At 38.3% G+C, this 17,768-nt stretch overlaps 1 protein-coding gene across 5 annotated transcripts in view; it reads right to left on the bottom strand.

Annotated features, from left to right (window-relative positions):
* LOC5564674 overlaps positions 1-15,432 on the bottom strand; it is a 43,477-nt gene extending 28,045 nt beyond the window's left edge. For 2 of the 5 annotated variants that reach the window (XM_021845866.1, XM_021845870.1), the window contains exon 1: positions 15,277-15,432. The gene's annotated coding sequence lies outside the window, so the exon portion shown is untranslated. Of the gene's footprint in view, positions 1-13,219; positions 13,238-15,267 lie in introns of those variants that run through there. The other 3 variants (XM_021845868.1, XM_021845867.1, XM_021845869.1) reach the window with 3 other exon arrangements.
* Between the last annotated feature and the right edge of the window lie 2,336 nt (positions 15,433-17,768).

Genomic DNA, 17,768 nt, shown 5'->3' on the forward strand with positions numbered 1-17,768 from the left:
CCAAAGAAGGACGGGGTCTTGTATCAAAACCGGTCATCAAAGTGCCTCCTCCAGGGTTGTGCTCGACGGTAGTCAGTGTGCCAATTTTCTCCCAGACAGTTTTGGATCTTTTGACGCCGCTCCAGACATCTCCCTTTTATGATCTTCCCATGATATTGAACTGACTGCTGTGAGCGCTTTCGTTCCGACACTACCGTGTAAATATTGACGATCTCTGTAGGTCTCTGGATCATGGGAAGATGAGTGAGAGAAAATTGAATTATTTTTAATTACGGGTTTAAAGCACCGGAGCTCTTAGAATACAAGTGTAAAATGGAGTGAAAATAGTTGTTTATCTTTGATCAAAGATCTTCGATCATTTGATCGACTGGACGACTAAAATGAGTCTCATGAGAATTACCTCGGAAGATCTCAGGTCAGACCTATCATGAGCAAGCATAGATATCCGTGAGACATTTGACTCGAACTGAACAAAATATTTTGTATTAACGGTGTGAACAGCATGTTTCTTATACAACATTGAAAAATTTGGTACTCAATTACACCAACAAAATTCAATGCCGATATTCGTATTCGTTTGGAAATATAGAACAGAACAGCAGTGATCATATTTACCTATATTGAATAAACCCAATAATTTTGGAATTGAGGGTTTACCGGGTTAGGCGTACGGTACTGGTAGATGTTTTCCACCGGACATTTGTTGGGAACAATGGATCATTGAATGTAGTTTTTGTCAGTGCTCACCGCATCAAAACAAAGGCGCCACTGTATATGGGATTTAACATTATGACAGCTTTGCTGTTCTGTCAAACGCACAAGGCTACGGTGGCGCTATCTTTGCTTTCCATAGCGGCCGTTTTGGTTAGTTTAATGATCCATTTTTCTTATGAAAATGAAATTTTGAAATCTGTTTCTAATATTTTGTACAGCTTTCCGCCATTGTGCAAGGCTAAGACCTACTCTCCCTGATGTGCAGTCAATGAAACCATTTATTATGACACGTATCTGCTCTGATACTTTGCGCGACAAGTAAAACGTGCTAGCAGTATCGACGCATCGACAATAAATGTGAAAGTTTTTCTTTCCTCATTAATCTACCGTGACTGTGACTGGGTGGTACTTCCACTCTGTTTCTGCCTTTCTGGCTCTTAGCTTTCGAGGGACTTAATTATTTCTGTTAGTGGGTTAGTCAAACTTGGAGTGCAAATAAAAAATCTTAAGTTTCCCATATGCATCGTTCAAAGTTACGCCATTTGTTTCGTTCAGACGAAACCCGGTTGAAATCACTGAAAGCTGAAAAGGTGAAACAAACAAAACAACAAGCGTGAAATTTGACACATCACCGATGAGAAGCGTGTTCCTCTCCAATCCGGTCGGTAATTGATGTACGTCATATGTGCATGCATTAAAAAAGCTATTGATGATTGAACCGTAATCGATCAAGTAAATCCAAATTTACCGCAATAGGAAGCTGTTGATGATGAACCGCAATGTTTTGTTGTTTTCTTATCATTTCATTCGCTCATGATATAATCAATTATACCTCCTACATCACTCAAGTTATGATAAACGGCTGTTTGCCTATTTCTCATTGATTTGATTTGCTTTCTTCGTTTCGAATAATTCTTCTTTAAATTTTAATTTGAATCCTTCAGCTTCTATTTTGCTTTCTAGTTATCGTCTGCTTGAAGCTTCCGAAATTTTATTTATCATTACATACAAGTTTTTCAGCTTCAGTAATTTAGTTTAGTAGATTTGAGAACACAACTATTTCAAACTAGTTTGATCAACACATTAAATACTAACTTCCACCTGGGAGTTAACGGTACCGCATGGCATCACGTCCAATCTGCCGCCTTCACTTGAGTGCTGTTTGCTGTTGGCCATCGTTAACATACCGAAACACACGGCTGGAATGCCAAGAAGAATACAACTGCGCAAAACACGTAGGAATAAATTAAATCTTCCAAATGGTCAATGAATCGAGAAGAAACCGGCAGAAGATACGCTAGCCCACAGATCTGGACCTGACGATGTGGTTGGGAACGAGATTACCTCTGCATCCGGAGCCTACCTGCCCTGGATCGGATCGAGATGACGCCATTCAAAAGAAACACCGCTGCTGCCTTTAATTGCCGTTAAATTGCATTGGTTTGGGTCTGTCCGGATTGGTCCCAGGTTTGCGGCGACAGGATATGGGAGACCGATCGTGAGTCATCTCCGCTTTAAAAGACTTGACCGTTTCGATCGTCTAGTTTGTGGGTGTAAGCGCACAGAGGTTCAAAAAAGCTCGCGTTCAAAAATTAGGGAGTTTCTATTATTTCGCACATTTGTATGACAAAATGATACATTGTTTTATTAAATTACTTACAACGTTTTTGTACCGACGCAAGTAGTGTTTTGTTTTGATTCGTGCCTTACCCCCAAAACCTTCCCGCATGAACTGACGTAAATGCAGCGGTATATCATCGTGACAGGCGCCACGTTCCCAAAAAAAAGAAGACCAGCATTTATACACTGAGGGTGTTTGTTAGTCCCAAACATTTATCTGGTTGGTTCCTTGTGTAAGTGCAGCTGATCTGGCGATATACTGCCCATACTTGCATAACAGTCCCATTTATATAGGAAATCCCATAGAATATGGGACTGTTATGCGAGTATGGGCAATACAAGAGTAGTAACTACGGCCAAGCTCATTAAGATTCGTAAATCGAATACTTCAAACTAGATTTATTTGTATTTGTAACATTATTCTTACAGTTGATTGAACTCCAAAGAAGAGCTCTTAGAATAGTTGCTACTTGAATTATTATTGATTGTTTCAAGAATTTCTCATAAGAATATCCAAATTACTAATCTTGAAATTTTTTTCTGAGATACTTTCGGTAATAATTAATAACTCGAAATTTCGCCATGACTTTTCAAATCTGAACCACTGTAAAGCTATTGATCGTGTGGCGAGGACGACGACCACGTCTTCGATCGTGCCAAAGTGGAGCACGAATGCCAAACCGTCAACCTACATTCGGTTTTCTCGAAAATTTAAGTTTTTGATTCTGACGGCAGACCTATTATACTGGCTTCGGGGCACAAAGGCCAAGATCGATTCGTTTGCGAAAGCGATTGCGGAAGTGGACCGAGTTTTGCAGTTAATCAGCTAGTGAATGTCGTATTTCACTTCACTTCGGTCAAAAGCGGCACAGCCGGAGTCATGTCACGATTTTCAATTGGACAGAAAAAATGACTGAACCGTATCCAACAGCTGTGGCTTAGGGCACTTTCAAGGTGGTCACAATGCAATGTAAGCTCAACAGTATATTAGAAACATGGTTCAGAGAGCGACCGTTTCGTTTAGCTTTTTATGTGCTGTGCTTCTTGAACCGTTAAGTTGTGGTTTTATTGGAGATCATATTCTCGTAGCGGCCGCTGGAGTAAGAGTGCAACTGAAATTTCAAAAGTTACTTACTTTGTAATTTGTCTTTCTGGAACATGTCTTAGAAATTAAAATCCCATACGACCTACCTATATCCACGAATAGCTTTAGATTATCCAATTTGAACCATTTCTAGATCATACCGTTAGTTTTCACCTAGGCCAAATTTATGGGGTAACAACATAGGGAATTTCAAAGGAATATTGATAATTTGCTCAGTGTGTATCGTACTCCCGTGCTGTGGGTGCACAGCTCTCGGAAGTTTTTAAAACTACCCAAAGCAAAAAAACAGTATTTCTTAGTGCCAGATTTCAAAACTTTTTTAGCTACTACTTATTGATCCCTTTTCGATCCTTGTTTGGACAAGTGCCTTAGATTTTTCGTTGCACCCGTTAGCGAAAGCTAGGATTAAGGTGAAGGTTCATTGAGCACGTAAACATAATGTTGCCACCCACTCGAGCCACCCGCTAAAGCACCCTCCAGCCACCCAACAAGGCGGAGCACAATGTTATGTGCGTCGGCCAAAAATAAATCATCATTTTTCATGTATACCTCCACCAACAAAATTATGTAGGTAGTGTTAATTGCACACGTTTCATACAAAGGTATTATTGTCGATATGAATTCATCAACAACTTCATAAAAACTCAAAATCACAATTTATTTCATTTGGTAGTGAAAACATGTTTTTTGACCAAAATTATAAGCATTTTTCACACCATGCGTGTGTTGTTTACTATTTTTGGCAGTTTTCTCCTCTCTTCTCTCGCTTCTCACGGACGGAGAAAGTTGTCATCAGTATGCATTTGAATTCTACAGTCAATTGTACTGTATAATATCTTATATTCATTTTTGCTGTTAAATTGCGTCGTACATTGTTTTTCTCACGCACAAAAATGTTTTGCAACACTTGTGACATTGTACACCTTTTGAGTATTATGAAATTGTAAAATAGGTACTTGGTTGTAGCAAGTGTATGAATATCCAAACCATTCTAATTGCAAACATAAAAACTGACATCACTTCCAATCAGTGAGAGCGGCGCATCCGAATCATAAACAATGTTGGCTCAGTGAATTCTCGTTCTGGTGCTGTTTTCGAGCACAAATTGACTAATATAAGTGATTTATTGCTCCCAGGAGCATCGTGGGTGAATAATCATAGTATTTCAAGTATCGCATTAGATTTTTGAATTGCTACGGTGAGTAGAAATACGATTAAAAGTGAGTTTTAGAACGGGCACCGAAAAGCCAGCAAACAATATCTCGGTGCGTGAAGAAGAAGTGATTCGGAAGTGCGTGGTATTTTACAACACAAATCACAGCAATAACTACGTATTTGCATTCAAAAACTGGTGATTTGTGAAAAACATATTATGGAACGCTTTCAGTTAAGAAATCACCGTTCTACAATAAGGTTAGTAACTTCAAATAATCATTTTTTGTGATCGCTCTCCAAAACACTGTGAGAAGTGTGGGAGGAGGGAGCGGAAAGCGAAGGGGGAAGTAAGGTGCCATATTAGAGGCCATTTTGGTACTCATGGGGATATGTCCTTAATTCTCTAATACCCATCCCCGCCTTTAGACGGGGTACAATTTGGAATATGGTGTATTTTTTCGTAGATCGGAAATCGAAATGATTTTATGTTTTTGTTTTGACTCATAACACGCATATAAGAAAAAAAATATGACTTTTGTAACTATTTTTGTATTTTTGGGAGATCGCAGTAGGCAGCGCGCGCGAAAGGATGTGTTGAAAATTCATCTGTCACGTTTTTATCGTCTCCGCTAATTATTAGACTCGTCTGGTGCATTTTTTTTTGGAAAATAGTGTCTATAGCGGAAATAAAGTTGGTTTATTCTGCACGTGTTCTGTTGGGCAGTGCTTCGTTAAAGCCCTAGCAGAAGGTGGAGATGCACTGAAGCCAGGTTTCAAATTTTCGGGAGCACGGGTCTGGAAAGCCGGACAGCGGATCGGGCTGAAGGCTCGATCGATTGATCACTTACTGGTGGTGGCTAATGGATCAAGTTTTCAGCTTGAACCGCTGTCTGGTTCTCTAGTTTCGTGCTCCTGAGCAGTGTTGTTCAGACTCATTTCCCCGAAAATAACATTTTCGAAGCCACGAACTACTACAACCATGCTCTATCCTCCTAAGATAGAAAAGCAGATGGTTAAGCTTGAGTACTGCACACAAAATCGATCAATTTTGATCCCAGAGAGCCACAATTCAAGTTTCGGTGAAATGAAATGAGTGAGTGAGTGAGTGCGAATCATTTCACCGAAACTTGAATTGCGGCCCACAGAGATCGAAACTGTCGGATCCCATAAGGCAATCTGACGTTTAATCACCCTTCTCTTTCCTGCTCACGCACGCATATGAATTGTTTTCATACGGAAACCGTTTCCGTATGAAAACAACAAACAAATTAAAAAATCCCATTTGATCATGTTGCTGGAAAGAGAAGGGTGCGATAGCCTTATGTGCAACACTCAAGCCCAACCACCTCCCCCTCCATCTCAGGAATACAACGCACAGTTATAACAGTTCATGGCTTCACAGTTCGAATTTCGGGGAAATGAGTCTGGTCAACACTGCTCCTGAGGGCTTGAGTTTTGGCTTCGCTACATTTTTTCTAGAAAATTGTTTTTTTCGTTTCAGTTTGCATGCGTTCTGAGTGTAATCGAGTTCAGGTTTTCGCGTCGCACAGTGGCGCATGGCCGGACAAAACCTCAAAAATTCATGTTTTCAAAAACGCTTGTTAATATTTTTTATAGACTTCTATATCATTCACTGATGGTCTCTCAAAATTTGAGAATGATCTGTTTTGTTTTCGATTTTTAGCAGTGTTCCCGCGGATACGATTTGGTAGGGAATAATTACACGAAGAGAGATACGTTCGAATTCACGGTTTATTTCAGACTGATATGTAACAGATTTTGGCCTCCTATTTATATTCCACTCTTCCCTATTTTGTTGCATGGAACATTCTAGTCGCCTATTGTTGTATACAAGAATGTATTGTAGCCTAACTGTTATACAATAAGTATACTGCAGAATCTTCTGGAACTGTCAAGAATGAATGTCATACAATGTAAAAGGTAAACAATAACATTGTATAGGCCTATTCACATGACGTCTCAAATCAGCTGATCGAGAAGCACTTTGACAGTTCTTCTATGAAAATGACAGGCCCGTGTTAGCACCGGTCCTCCACCGATGTAAACAAATGCATAGACGGACCTGTCACATGAAAAGGCCTATCTCGGTCTAGAACGATCGAATGGTAAGTAGTTTTACTTTGCCTATTAAGTATATATTTATCTAATGTTTTGTGTGTTTCAGGTATGATGATGAGTATGTAGGTAACATGACGAACAGGTAAGTGACAGTGATGCTGGTTTAGTGGTGAGTTTGTGTAGTGTTTGTGGCCTCAACATGAGGCATGTTTGTCCACCGGTGTGGTGCGGAATGATGCACCCCGGTGGCTTGTTGTTGACCACAACAGGCAGCATCATAAGTGCGGGAAAGTCAGCAATATTGGACTGCTTAAAATTCATCAACTATGGTTTACCTATCAAACTTCAAACAGCTGTATCTCAACGCAATCAAAACCGATTCAAGCTCAATAGGCTTTATTTGAAAGCGTACACACTTAAAATAAATCGCAGTATCCTGTGAAATAAATCACCGAAATTGAACTGTAAACAACAAAAATACAGATTTTCCTGTGAAAGCTACTATTTTACCGACAAAATCCGTGAAATCAACTATTTTACCGGAAAAATCCGTGAAATCTATTATTTTACCGGAAAAAATCCGTGAAACAAACAACTTTACTGTAACCCTGTGAAATACTAACGAACAGTTCGGTAACAGCATTATTTTCACCGAACTTCTGTGTAATCGTGTGACAGTCGCTCTGGCAGGCATGAGCTTCCTTTTGTTTCAGTTTGTGCACACAACTAACAAGCAGTGCAAGCTGAATTAGTGGTAGCAAGCCTACTTCCTGATCGGTAGGTCGGGAGTTCGATCTCCGGTCTGAGCCATTTTCTTATTTTTTCTCTATGATTTCGTTCAAAGATTTTACAGAATGTTCAGTGATTTTTCACCGAATCTTCAGCTGTTGAGATTACGGTGAAATTTCACCGCAATCCGTAATTTTTTTCAAGTGCAAAAAAAAATCATCGCAATCTTTCTCCAAAATTTTGATAAAATTCTAAAGCTTCGTCCGTTTTATGTGAAGTGTTTCGGTAAAATGAGTCACTCACTATGAAGCAGCAAATTATCCACACTTTCTGATATGCAGTTTTTCTTGCCCCTCTTCGCCCCTAGAGGTGAAAATTCCATTTTCATTTTTCATTATAATTTATCTATTTCATCATTCAAATCAGTATAATATGCCTTAACCCGTTTAAATCTTTACTGAATTTACGAAAAAGAACTTAAATATGTATCTCCTGTTCAGGTTTATGAACAAATTTCTGCATTACAACCCATTTTTATTTGTAATAATAGCCTTTTTATTCGACTGGATAAAACAAATAATGTGGACAAATTTCACAAGAAAATCGAAGTCTCAATTTGACAATTATTTTCAACGGTGTAATATCAGGCATCCAATATAGTTAATAGATTACCATTATCAAGCAATATTGGACGTATTTGAGGTTTTGTCCGACCTTTGTATGAAGGCCCGCCACTGTGCGTCGCCGGAGTGATATTTTGCTTTTTTGAAATGAGTATGCCGATTAAATAGCTTACAGCTGCTCAATAAAGGATGAATGATCACTTTGGTGAGCTTGTTTCATGCTTTTATTCTTAATTTTATCATAACAACGGAATGTTACTTAAATGGATTGATTAAACAAAATATGGGCAATTCGTCACTGTAAGTGTCGACATAGACTCTTGAACATTAACATTAAGAAAACCCATTACTGTTCCTTTTACCTGATTTAAATCATTTTAGAAATTAACCTTTGAATGGTTCGACGCCAAAAGTGTAGACTAACCTATGTTCGCGTTCTCTTTTGAGTATTAATAGGCGATTTTTGAACTGAGATTGCATGAATCGCATTACTTACCAGCGTTGTTTATTCAGCTATGATCCCTTTCCGTGACAATCATGGAGATGCAGAGGTGATCTCGGTCTCTAGTAACAAAGGATGGTCACACCAACATTCTTTTCCTTCTGCGATGACCGTAAGGACGTGGCCGGCGCCGTTATTGACTTTTTAATGTTTGGAGTTCTCGAAAGTGTACATTGAAGATGGAAAGCTACTCCCAAGCTACATCTCTTGGTTCCTTGTGCAACTTCGATTATTCTGGTCAATCACGGAGTAGCAACTACGAATTGTACGATCATCAATGCTTATGCTTATGCTTTGAAACTTTTTTGTATTTTTGTAAATTCTTTGAAAAATTGTATTCTTATATAACGTAGAAAGGCTCAGGGTTCATTTAACGTGTAATATAAAAAATCGTACCTTTTATATTTTTCTACTATCAACCTATCACAGAAGAAGAGCTTGATGGTATTAAAATAATTTCAAACCTGTTTTTAATCAAACGGAAAATAAAACAATCCGAAAAATGTATAAATTTAATAATTTTAAAAGTGTTGTAAAAACTTGAATTTTTATTATTGCTAAAAATCAGTAACTAAAAGAGGATTCAAGAAAAAATTAAAAATGATAGGGATGTTAAAAATAAAAACAAAAAATTCATAGATGTAGGTATTAGAGAGTTAATCCTTCATGAACACCGTTAATTTTGTTTTGCATTAACATACTGTTAAAAGATTATTGTTCAGGGGATAGACAAAATGATTGAGATAGGCAAAAATTTGCATAATTCAAACGCTATAGCTTTTTGAATGAAGGATGAAATTGGATGTACTTGGAAGCATTCGGAAGCAAATTTTCAGGCATTGCAGAATTCGCTCTCATTTGATTTTGAAGCACGATCAAAGCAAGCGAAGAAAAACATCCCATCTGTTGCGGTTCATGATGCGATACATAGTCGACTATGTATCGTAAATTGTAACAAGTCTGATAAAAAGAAGCAGCGAACGATAGTCCTTATGAGAGAGAGCGATGATAAATTCCTTTTTTTCTCGCTTGTTTACCTTTGGGGGTTGGTGCACGATAAACGATTCACGAACTTCCGATAGCAATAGTATCTTCAGGTTTGGAGCTTGTTTTGAGAGGTTGTACCATGCACTGCTATCCTCCCAATCTGATCAAAGTTGTAGCAGTATACGATAAAAAGTCTCTCATAATGTGCTGCATATTATGATAGTTTCAGAGAGCGACACGTGAGAGATTGTCTCAATTTTTTCTGGATTCAATCCCTGCAAATTTCATTGTCTTTCAATAATTAGTTTGGCCATACAACACCGGCCATACCTGAGATTTGCCGCGTTTTCCGAGTTCATGTCCAAATCACTTATCTTCTATCGTTTGTACTCTTGTACGGTGTAAAGTTGTACCTATAGAGCTTAGTGACATTTGAACTCATGAACACTGGCATACGCTCGTCATGCACAGTTTGTTTATGTTTTCCTCTAAGAAAATTGCACACGCTTTGCAGACTCATTAAAATGCATATGTAAATATTACCCATTTTGAAAAATTTGCTCTCAAATTCTGGGTGTTTTTGAGACAGAGTGCAACTACATCTACACTTTGGTACCCATACCACTGAGCGCGATAACCACTATTGATTTTCTTTGAAGCTAGAACCAATTGAAAATCGAATGCAGGCGGGCGTATTAAGATTCGTTCGAATTTTTTCCAAAATATTTTTATTTCCAATTTTGTATATTATTTGGAACCATATCCAACTGAACATCATACTTCAAGCAGATGCTCCAAAAGCATGTCCAGAACCATGAGATGCACTGATTAATCTATAGTAGGTTCCAGGTGTCCTGGCGGAGGTGGCAAATTGAAACACTGTTAACATGAGTGTGAACTTCAAGATATTATAAGGTGATGCTTTCGGAAGCATTTTAGGAATAATCACGAGGAAAGTGACACATTTGATCCTTGTCATAGCAACCTGGTTTATACGCTAAACTATCGGAACAAACACTAGACAAACGTGTTATTCGAAAAAAGAAGTTGGTGTATGTACTCATGTCTATTCGTTTTCCACTAATAATTCAAATATTTTCGAACAAATATGTGATGTTTGCATTTAGGTTAAGAATGCATAGTAATGAAAAAATGCTAAAAGTATAACAGGCAGTTGCTCCTGAAACCATAATCCTGGCGAAATGTTTCAAATTGTCTCTCGGTCTATTCCTACATCCCACTTTTTCTACGACTTTTCCCACAACTTTGCATTAAAGCGCCTGTGCATTCTTTCTAACCATATTCATTCACACATCCATAAATGGCTCCACTTTGCTACATGCCACATGAGCCTTCGTATGGACTCTCAACATAAGCTTTACAATACACATCTTCACTTTCAATCTGAAATTCATGTCAAAGCTACCATCAAGAGCAATGTGCTTGGCCAAAATAGGTCTGCTATAGTTAGTGGGACTCTTGTGCGTAGGAATTCTTCCAATCTCGGTATTTCTAGGCATAACCGTCCCACATTGAATTTCATAACGAAATTCAAATAGTTTTGCTAAAACCAACTCTTGACTCTAAGGAATTCCCATTTCCTCAAATTACTGTGAAGAAATTTTCAAAATTTGTCATAATCTTTATCAACACTGAGCATAAATGTGCTAAAACCTCCAATCGCATTTTTCTCGGTTTCACATTTTGGAACATGGGACAATTATGCGTATAATGGCAGTGATGGAAGATACCAAAAAGTTTATATTCGTAAATTGCTGGAGCAACCATAAGTCTAACTCTTGGGATTGCCCTTCATGCAAACGAATCGTTGAGGCTCGTACCAGGCAGATGAGCTGCAACGTTTTTCGTAACCGGAATACTCCAGGTAGACTCTCCCAGAATTATCATTTTTCAGCTTGCCTAATAATCATACCCATTAGGTAAATTATAATCATGCTATTCACAAACCAATTTTCTTCCGTCGGGTTACCGTTCTTTTCAATTTGAAGGGAAATATCAGAGATAACTCTTATGCAAAAGCTGTAGTAGGTCATTTTAGCTCCTCCCCTTTTACTCGTACGGACAACTGTTCGAATTATTTCAAATCAAATGAACATACCCTTGCGTATGCCACCGCAGACAACTTCTCACATAATTTGTGATTTCGCCCTAAAATCTATTGGTAACCTTGTGTGTAGCTTGTTGTTACTAATCAAACGAAAGAATTTGCACGTTATTGAACAATGGAGAGATTCTCCTCTATCTCCTAGTTGTAATAATTTTTATCTTGATCCAGTCATGTGCTTATAAACAACGAGCTACACACTCGGTTACCAATGGTTTTTAGGATGAGATCATATGTTATGCGAGTCTTTCAACCCGTTTCTTCATCAATGGAAAATCCCAACAGAATATGTACCTCCTTCTAGTTATATGCCTCCCTCTGATTCACATAGGCATTCAAGCTAAATGTAACAAATATGTAAAATGTATATATCCTTCTATATGGGTTAAGTGAGATAAAGTTAATTGAAAGCTTTTTTTTCTCTATAAGTAGGTGAAATCATATCACCTGTGAAAAACTGAACTGCTACGACAAATTAAATGTAATATGTGATTAACAAATTATTATTAAAAGCTTAATTTTATTTTACCAAATAAGTATAATGGTGTTTTGTTACACAGAACATTTAGATAGAAGAAATAAATGTAATGTTTGGAATGATAATGATTAATAAAATGTATATTTTTCCGCCGATATGACTAGAAAACTTAAAAAAGAGCGTAAACAATACCAATTTCACGGGAGATGTTTTTCAGAAATAAAGTAGCCTCGCAAAATTTCTTTATGGATTCTGTTTAACAGTCTCAATTTGAATGTAAGTCTCTAGTTGGTTGTTAAATTAATAATTGACTTAACGATGGCAAATATGATTTGAATTTCATACGGTTTTTGCAAGAACGAGCTTCATTCTTGATTTATTTTTCCATTGACTTTTTTTTATTAATTTCATAATCTTTTTTTTTAAGCTATTTGAAGCCAGGTCTGACTATTTTGTATGGAAAATCGTATGGAAAGGTCTGACTATTTTGTATGGAAAATCGGAAAAGTTGAAAATATATTGTCCAATACTATAGGCCTGAAGCACTGTATTCCAATTATTTCTTGAATATTTTGAAAATATGGATAACTAATAAATGCTGCGTACATTGCTGTTAATGTAAAAACTTAAACAGCAGCGGTATACTGCCATATTCCTGTAAACTCGAATACCAAACGAGCAGGAAATGTATTGAGACTGGCATATGACGCGATTCTCATTTGCAGCACTCATTAACAAATCAGTAGTACGCGAAGTTAAGCAGAAATGACTGTTTGACAACGTCTTCAATCGAATGCGGAAATCTTCAAAATAAATCCATTGGATGGTTTTGGACATTCATGTGCATTAGCGGCTTCAAGTCAGTCAATAAAGAGACGCATTCACTCTAAGCTTTTTGCCTGAATTGATCGCATCACGAAATCACCTATGTCCAGATTCGGTTCGTTTCACTTCTCGCTGTTTAATGCAGTAGCAGTATATAGAGCTACTCATACACTCCGGGCCCATTAAAGGTAACCTGCCCCAGCACACGTTTCGGCATTTCGTAACTCTTTGCACCGAATGACCTCATAGGCCACCACATCACTATATTGTTACTCACTTCAGTTCACCGCGCACTTGAACCGGCACAAGATCACCCTGCCGTAAAGCCATCTGGATGGTGTGTCGACCGAAACGTTCGGATTAGCTTGTGACTCAACCTTCTTGCAGTGAACAGCAGCTCCCTCAGTCAGTCCCTCCGCTTCCACCAAGCACTGTAATCTTCTTCTTATTCCTGGCGTTACGTCTGCACTGGGACAGAGCCTGCTTCTCAGTTTAGTGTTTTAAGAGCACTTCCGCAGCTATTAACTGAGAGCTTTCTTTGTCAAAGTTGCCATTTTCGCATTCGTATGTTATGTGATAAATACGATGATACTCTATGCCCAGGAAAGTCATGGAAATTTCCATAACGAAAAGATTCTGGACCGACCGGGAATCGAACCCAGACACCTTCAGCATGGCTTTGCTTTGTAGCCGCCGGCACTAACCACTCTGCTAAGGAAAGCCTTCGACCACTGTAATGTTGTAACCCATTCACATCCAAAAACAGCGCGATACCAGTCATCGGCCAACTCCACGCAAGGCGCGCATGGACGGCCGAAAGTCAACCCACTCGCGATCACAGGTCCAAAAAAGTAAAGCCACCTCAAAGCACAACACATAGAGAGCGGGAAAGCTCAAACGAAATTGCGGTGAACTCTACGCTAAAACAAAAACCAACCTAACGACACGGCGCGGTGATTTCGGTTCCGATCCGGCGCACAGTGTTTTTGTCGCTGATTTCGTAGTCGAAACGGAATAGCTTCTAAGCCGTCGATTTTATCGTTAAAAGTTTGTTCAAAGAAGTGACTTGATTTGCAAAAAGGGGTTTTGTTATTAATTAGATGTAAAAATGAGTTAAGAAGAACATTTTTTTACCGATAGAGATTATTGCTGATATCGAAAAAGTTGTAAGGTCAGGTCTCCTATTAGGCGTTGCCACCCACGGCAATTTCTCAGCCGTTTCTTTTAGGTTGAAGTTGAGTTTTTGTTTGTGGAAGACACATTATGATTATTGCCTACCGAATTTCATTTCAATATATTGGATGACGGCAGAGAAATCGCCGTGGGAGGGAAGTGGGTGGCAGTGTCTAATAGGAGACTTGACTGTAGTCAAAGTTATTATAAGACACTCTTTTACATTACAAGTTATATGACACAATCTATTAATATTTTCATTACAGCTTCGTCTCTAATAATAATGGTTGTATAATAGTAGTTTACGGAACAAGTTGCAGAATGATGATTTTTACAGCACGAGTCGTAAATTTATCCTACGAGGCTTGCCGAGTAGGATAATTTTGACGAGTGCTGTAAAAATCGAGTTCTACAACGAGTTACGTACAACAGTTTTTGCAATTTTGTAGAAGGCCACTTGAGGGTATCAGACGTTATATCGGAATGCATTCACCATTATTTTACAATTTCTGAAAAATTGTTGTGTAATGGATCATAATACAACAATTTTTCAGAAATTGTAAAATAATGGTGAATAGATTCCGATATAATTTCTGATACCCTCAAGTGCTCTTCTACGAAACTGCAAAAAATTTTGTACGTAACTCGTTGCAGAACTCGATTTTTACAGCACTCGTCGCTGTAAAATTCATCATTTTACAACTTGTTCCGTAAACTACTATTCCTCCCTTCACCAATGACCGTTAGGAAGGTAAAAACTAATGTTGTTACATGTATCACTTTCAGTTGAATTTATCATTAAGCCGGTAATGTCGCTTTTGCAAATCAAGTCTTCTCTATGAATAAACTTTGTTGGTAAATAATAACGAAAAAAAAACATTGTGCAGTGGTGTCAGTGCCTTATGGTTAACGTCGATGGCGCTTAGCAGAGCAACAAGTGACCCTACCTGCCAGCTGTTGCCACCTAGATTCTATCACTCAATCTCAATTTGTCGACTGCGTACCAATTCAATCGATCGAAGCACTTTGATTTGCATACACTAAACTCGAATGGGACGTTTCTGCAATCACTCGCGCACACTCAGCTCTTGACAATCGACGCAAGACGCAACCTATGCGATACCACCTATGTGTAGTAATCTGAATATGTACCCAACTTACTCACTGACCGTACAAGGAAAGTGCAACCTGGGAGATGAAGTGGTTTTCCTTGTCCGTCCGTTTGTTGATTGGGAGGGCGCGAACCGCGTGAAACTGTCGTGCGCAAAAGCGAAATCACGTCCGTCCGGGAAACGGATTGAAACGAAACTGACGGCGCGAGAATTCGCGCCTCGACTCCTGCAGATCTGATCCAAAGCGTGGAGCGTGAGCAACGGTTTGGGTGGATCGCCGTGGGATGCGAGTGAGTGAGCGGTTCTCTCAAGAGATCGCGAGGGAGTACGTTTGGTTTGAGTGACTCAGGGTTGAACGGTTGAACTTTGAATGGATATGAGGATTCTATTTTAGGGTTAATGGCAATAAATACCCACCGACGCCCTTCCACTCACTCGAATTCCAAACTAGGAATAGGTGGATCCGGATTTATTAAGAATTGTTCATTCACAGCAAAACATAATGAATCATTAAAATAACCAAAACGGCCGCTATAAAATGCATAGATAGCGCCACAGTAGTTTTATGTGTTTGACAGAACAGCAATACGCAAAATGAGTGACCTATCAGTATTTTCATATCACGTTATTTTAGCCTGAAGTAACTAGATTTCTCGCATACTCTGAGATAACGCCCTAAAAGCCATTGGTAGCCACGTGTGTAGCTTGTTGTTTCTGAGCACAAGAAACAATTAGCATCCAAACCAACATCGCAGGCAGGTAGATAATGATCCTTTCTTTCCCATAGCGTTGTTAAATAACATGAAAATCGATTCACATGCTCAGAAACAACGAGCTACACACATGGTTACCAATGGCTTTTAGGGCGAGATCATAAGTTATGCGAGATTTTCCGCTTTTCGCGGGACAGTCCCGCATTTTGACCAATTGTCCTGCGCTGAAAAGTGTCCGCGAAATGTCCCGAATTCCATTCAAAAGATAGAAATGTCCCGCATTTCTAAACGGTGTAAACAGAAAATTTAACACATTTTGAATTCTATGACAACAAAGGATTTGTTTTGGTAGCAGAATAGAGCTATAGTCAAACCTCCATAAGTCGATATTTGAAGGGACCATCAAGTTATGGAGATATCGAGTAATGGAACAGAATTTCTTTGGAAAGTTGTTTGAGGGGACCATCATGACATGAAATTTGTTTTTTAATATGGTCCCATGAATCGATATCGCATCAAGGAGGTTTCACTGTAATTAATTTCAACTATGAAGATGATGAAACCGTAGCCTTGTTCATTTAAAGCATCAGAAAATCAGATTCTGTAATTTGGTAATTTCCTTACATTGTGAGCTCAAAACTTCAGGGCAAATTTGTCCAAATTTTCAGAGAGATGAGAAAAATGAGTCAAAATATTATCAGGCGAGTGCGATTTACAATACACAAGCAATCTGTTGTAAATGTTGCTCAGAATTCCCATGATTCAGTTATCTTCCGTTTAACAGTCTTGCTGTAGATCCTGTAAAATTAGGTACAACGATTCATCAGAATCTCGCTTAGGAGCATTTGAAAACACTGCGAAGCATCATGTGAGAATACCATCTAAGAATAAACGAATCCTCACAGTTTTGTCAGAAAACTGCTTAGGATCTTGAAATAATCTCATTTGAATTTATGTAAGAGCTTTTCTTTGAATTCTGTAAGAATTATATTTCGGAATATGAATCCTAATATACTGTGAAATTCTGCAATTTACGCGGTTTGTTTTGCCTAAACTTTCTTATACGTAGCACGTAGGGGGTCCTGCACAAATTACATCACGCTCCAGAGGGGGGGGGGGGGGGTCAAGCCAAGCGTGACAAGCCTTACAAAATTTTCGAAGGACTCATACAAAAAACGTGACAAGGGGGGGGGGTCAAAAAGTCGAAATTTAGCGTGACATAATTTGTGTACCATCCCTAGCTATATAACAAACACTATAATTTAAGCTTAAAATTCTCGATATTTTCTTATGAGCATTTCCCCATAATAAAGAGTCAATAACAATAATTTCTGTTTTTTCCAGCGCATTCTTCAAAAACTCCTCTATCAGTTTTAACTGAGTATTTGTAGTTGTTATTCAACAGATTTTTTTCCTGAAGATTCTTTAGGTGTTCTGATCTTACCAGAAAATATCTCGAAGAATCTGTAACAAATTTCTTAACAGAAGAATTCGGAATTTCAAACATTTCTCCATCAACGTCCTCTACGTACTTATTGAACATAACTTCTAACCGTTAGTTTCAAATAGCATCTAGTTGTTCATAATTAATTTAGAATCAACAAAGTCGTCTTCCAGATCACCAAGCAAGGATTTTTTCCACAAATTATTCAAAGAGTGCACCGACAGCGTTTCTTTTTTTTTAAATTTACCTTTGAGATTCTTCCTAAAGTTCCTTTTCAGTTTTTTTCAACAAATTTATAAGGAATTCTTCAAGGATTACTGGAAAAATTCATATCGAAAATTATCCAGGACTTCCTGCAAAAAATATTAAATGATTCTTCCAGGT

The sequence above is a fragment of the Aedes aegypti genome, chromosome 2 (genome assembly GCF_002204515.2).
Source record: "Aedes aegypti strain LVP_AGWG chromosome 2, AaegL5.0 Primary Assembly, whole genome shotgun sequence".
Taxonomy (NCBI): Eukaryota; Metazoa; Arthropoda; class Insecta; order Diptera; family Culicidae; genus Aedes; species Aedes aegypti.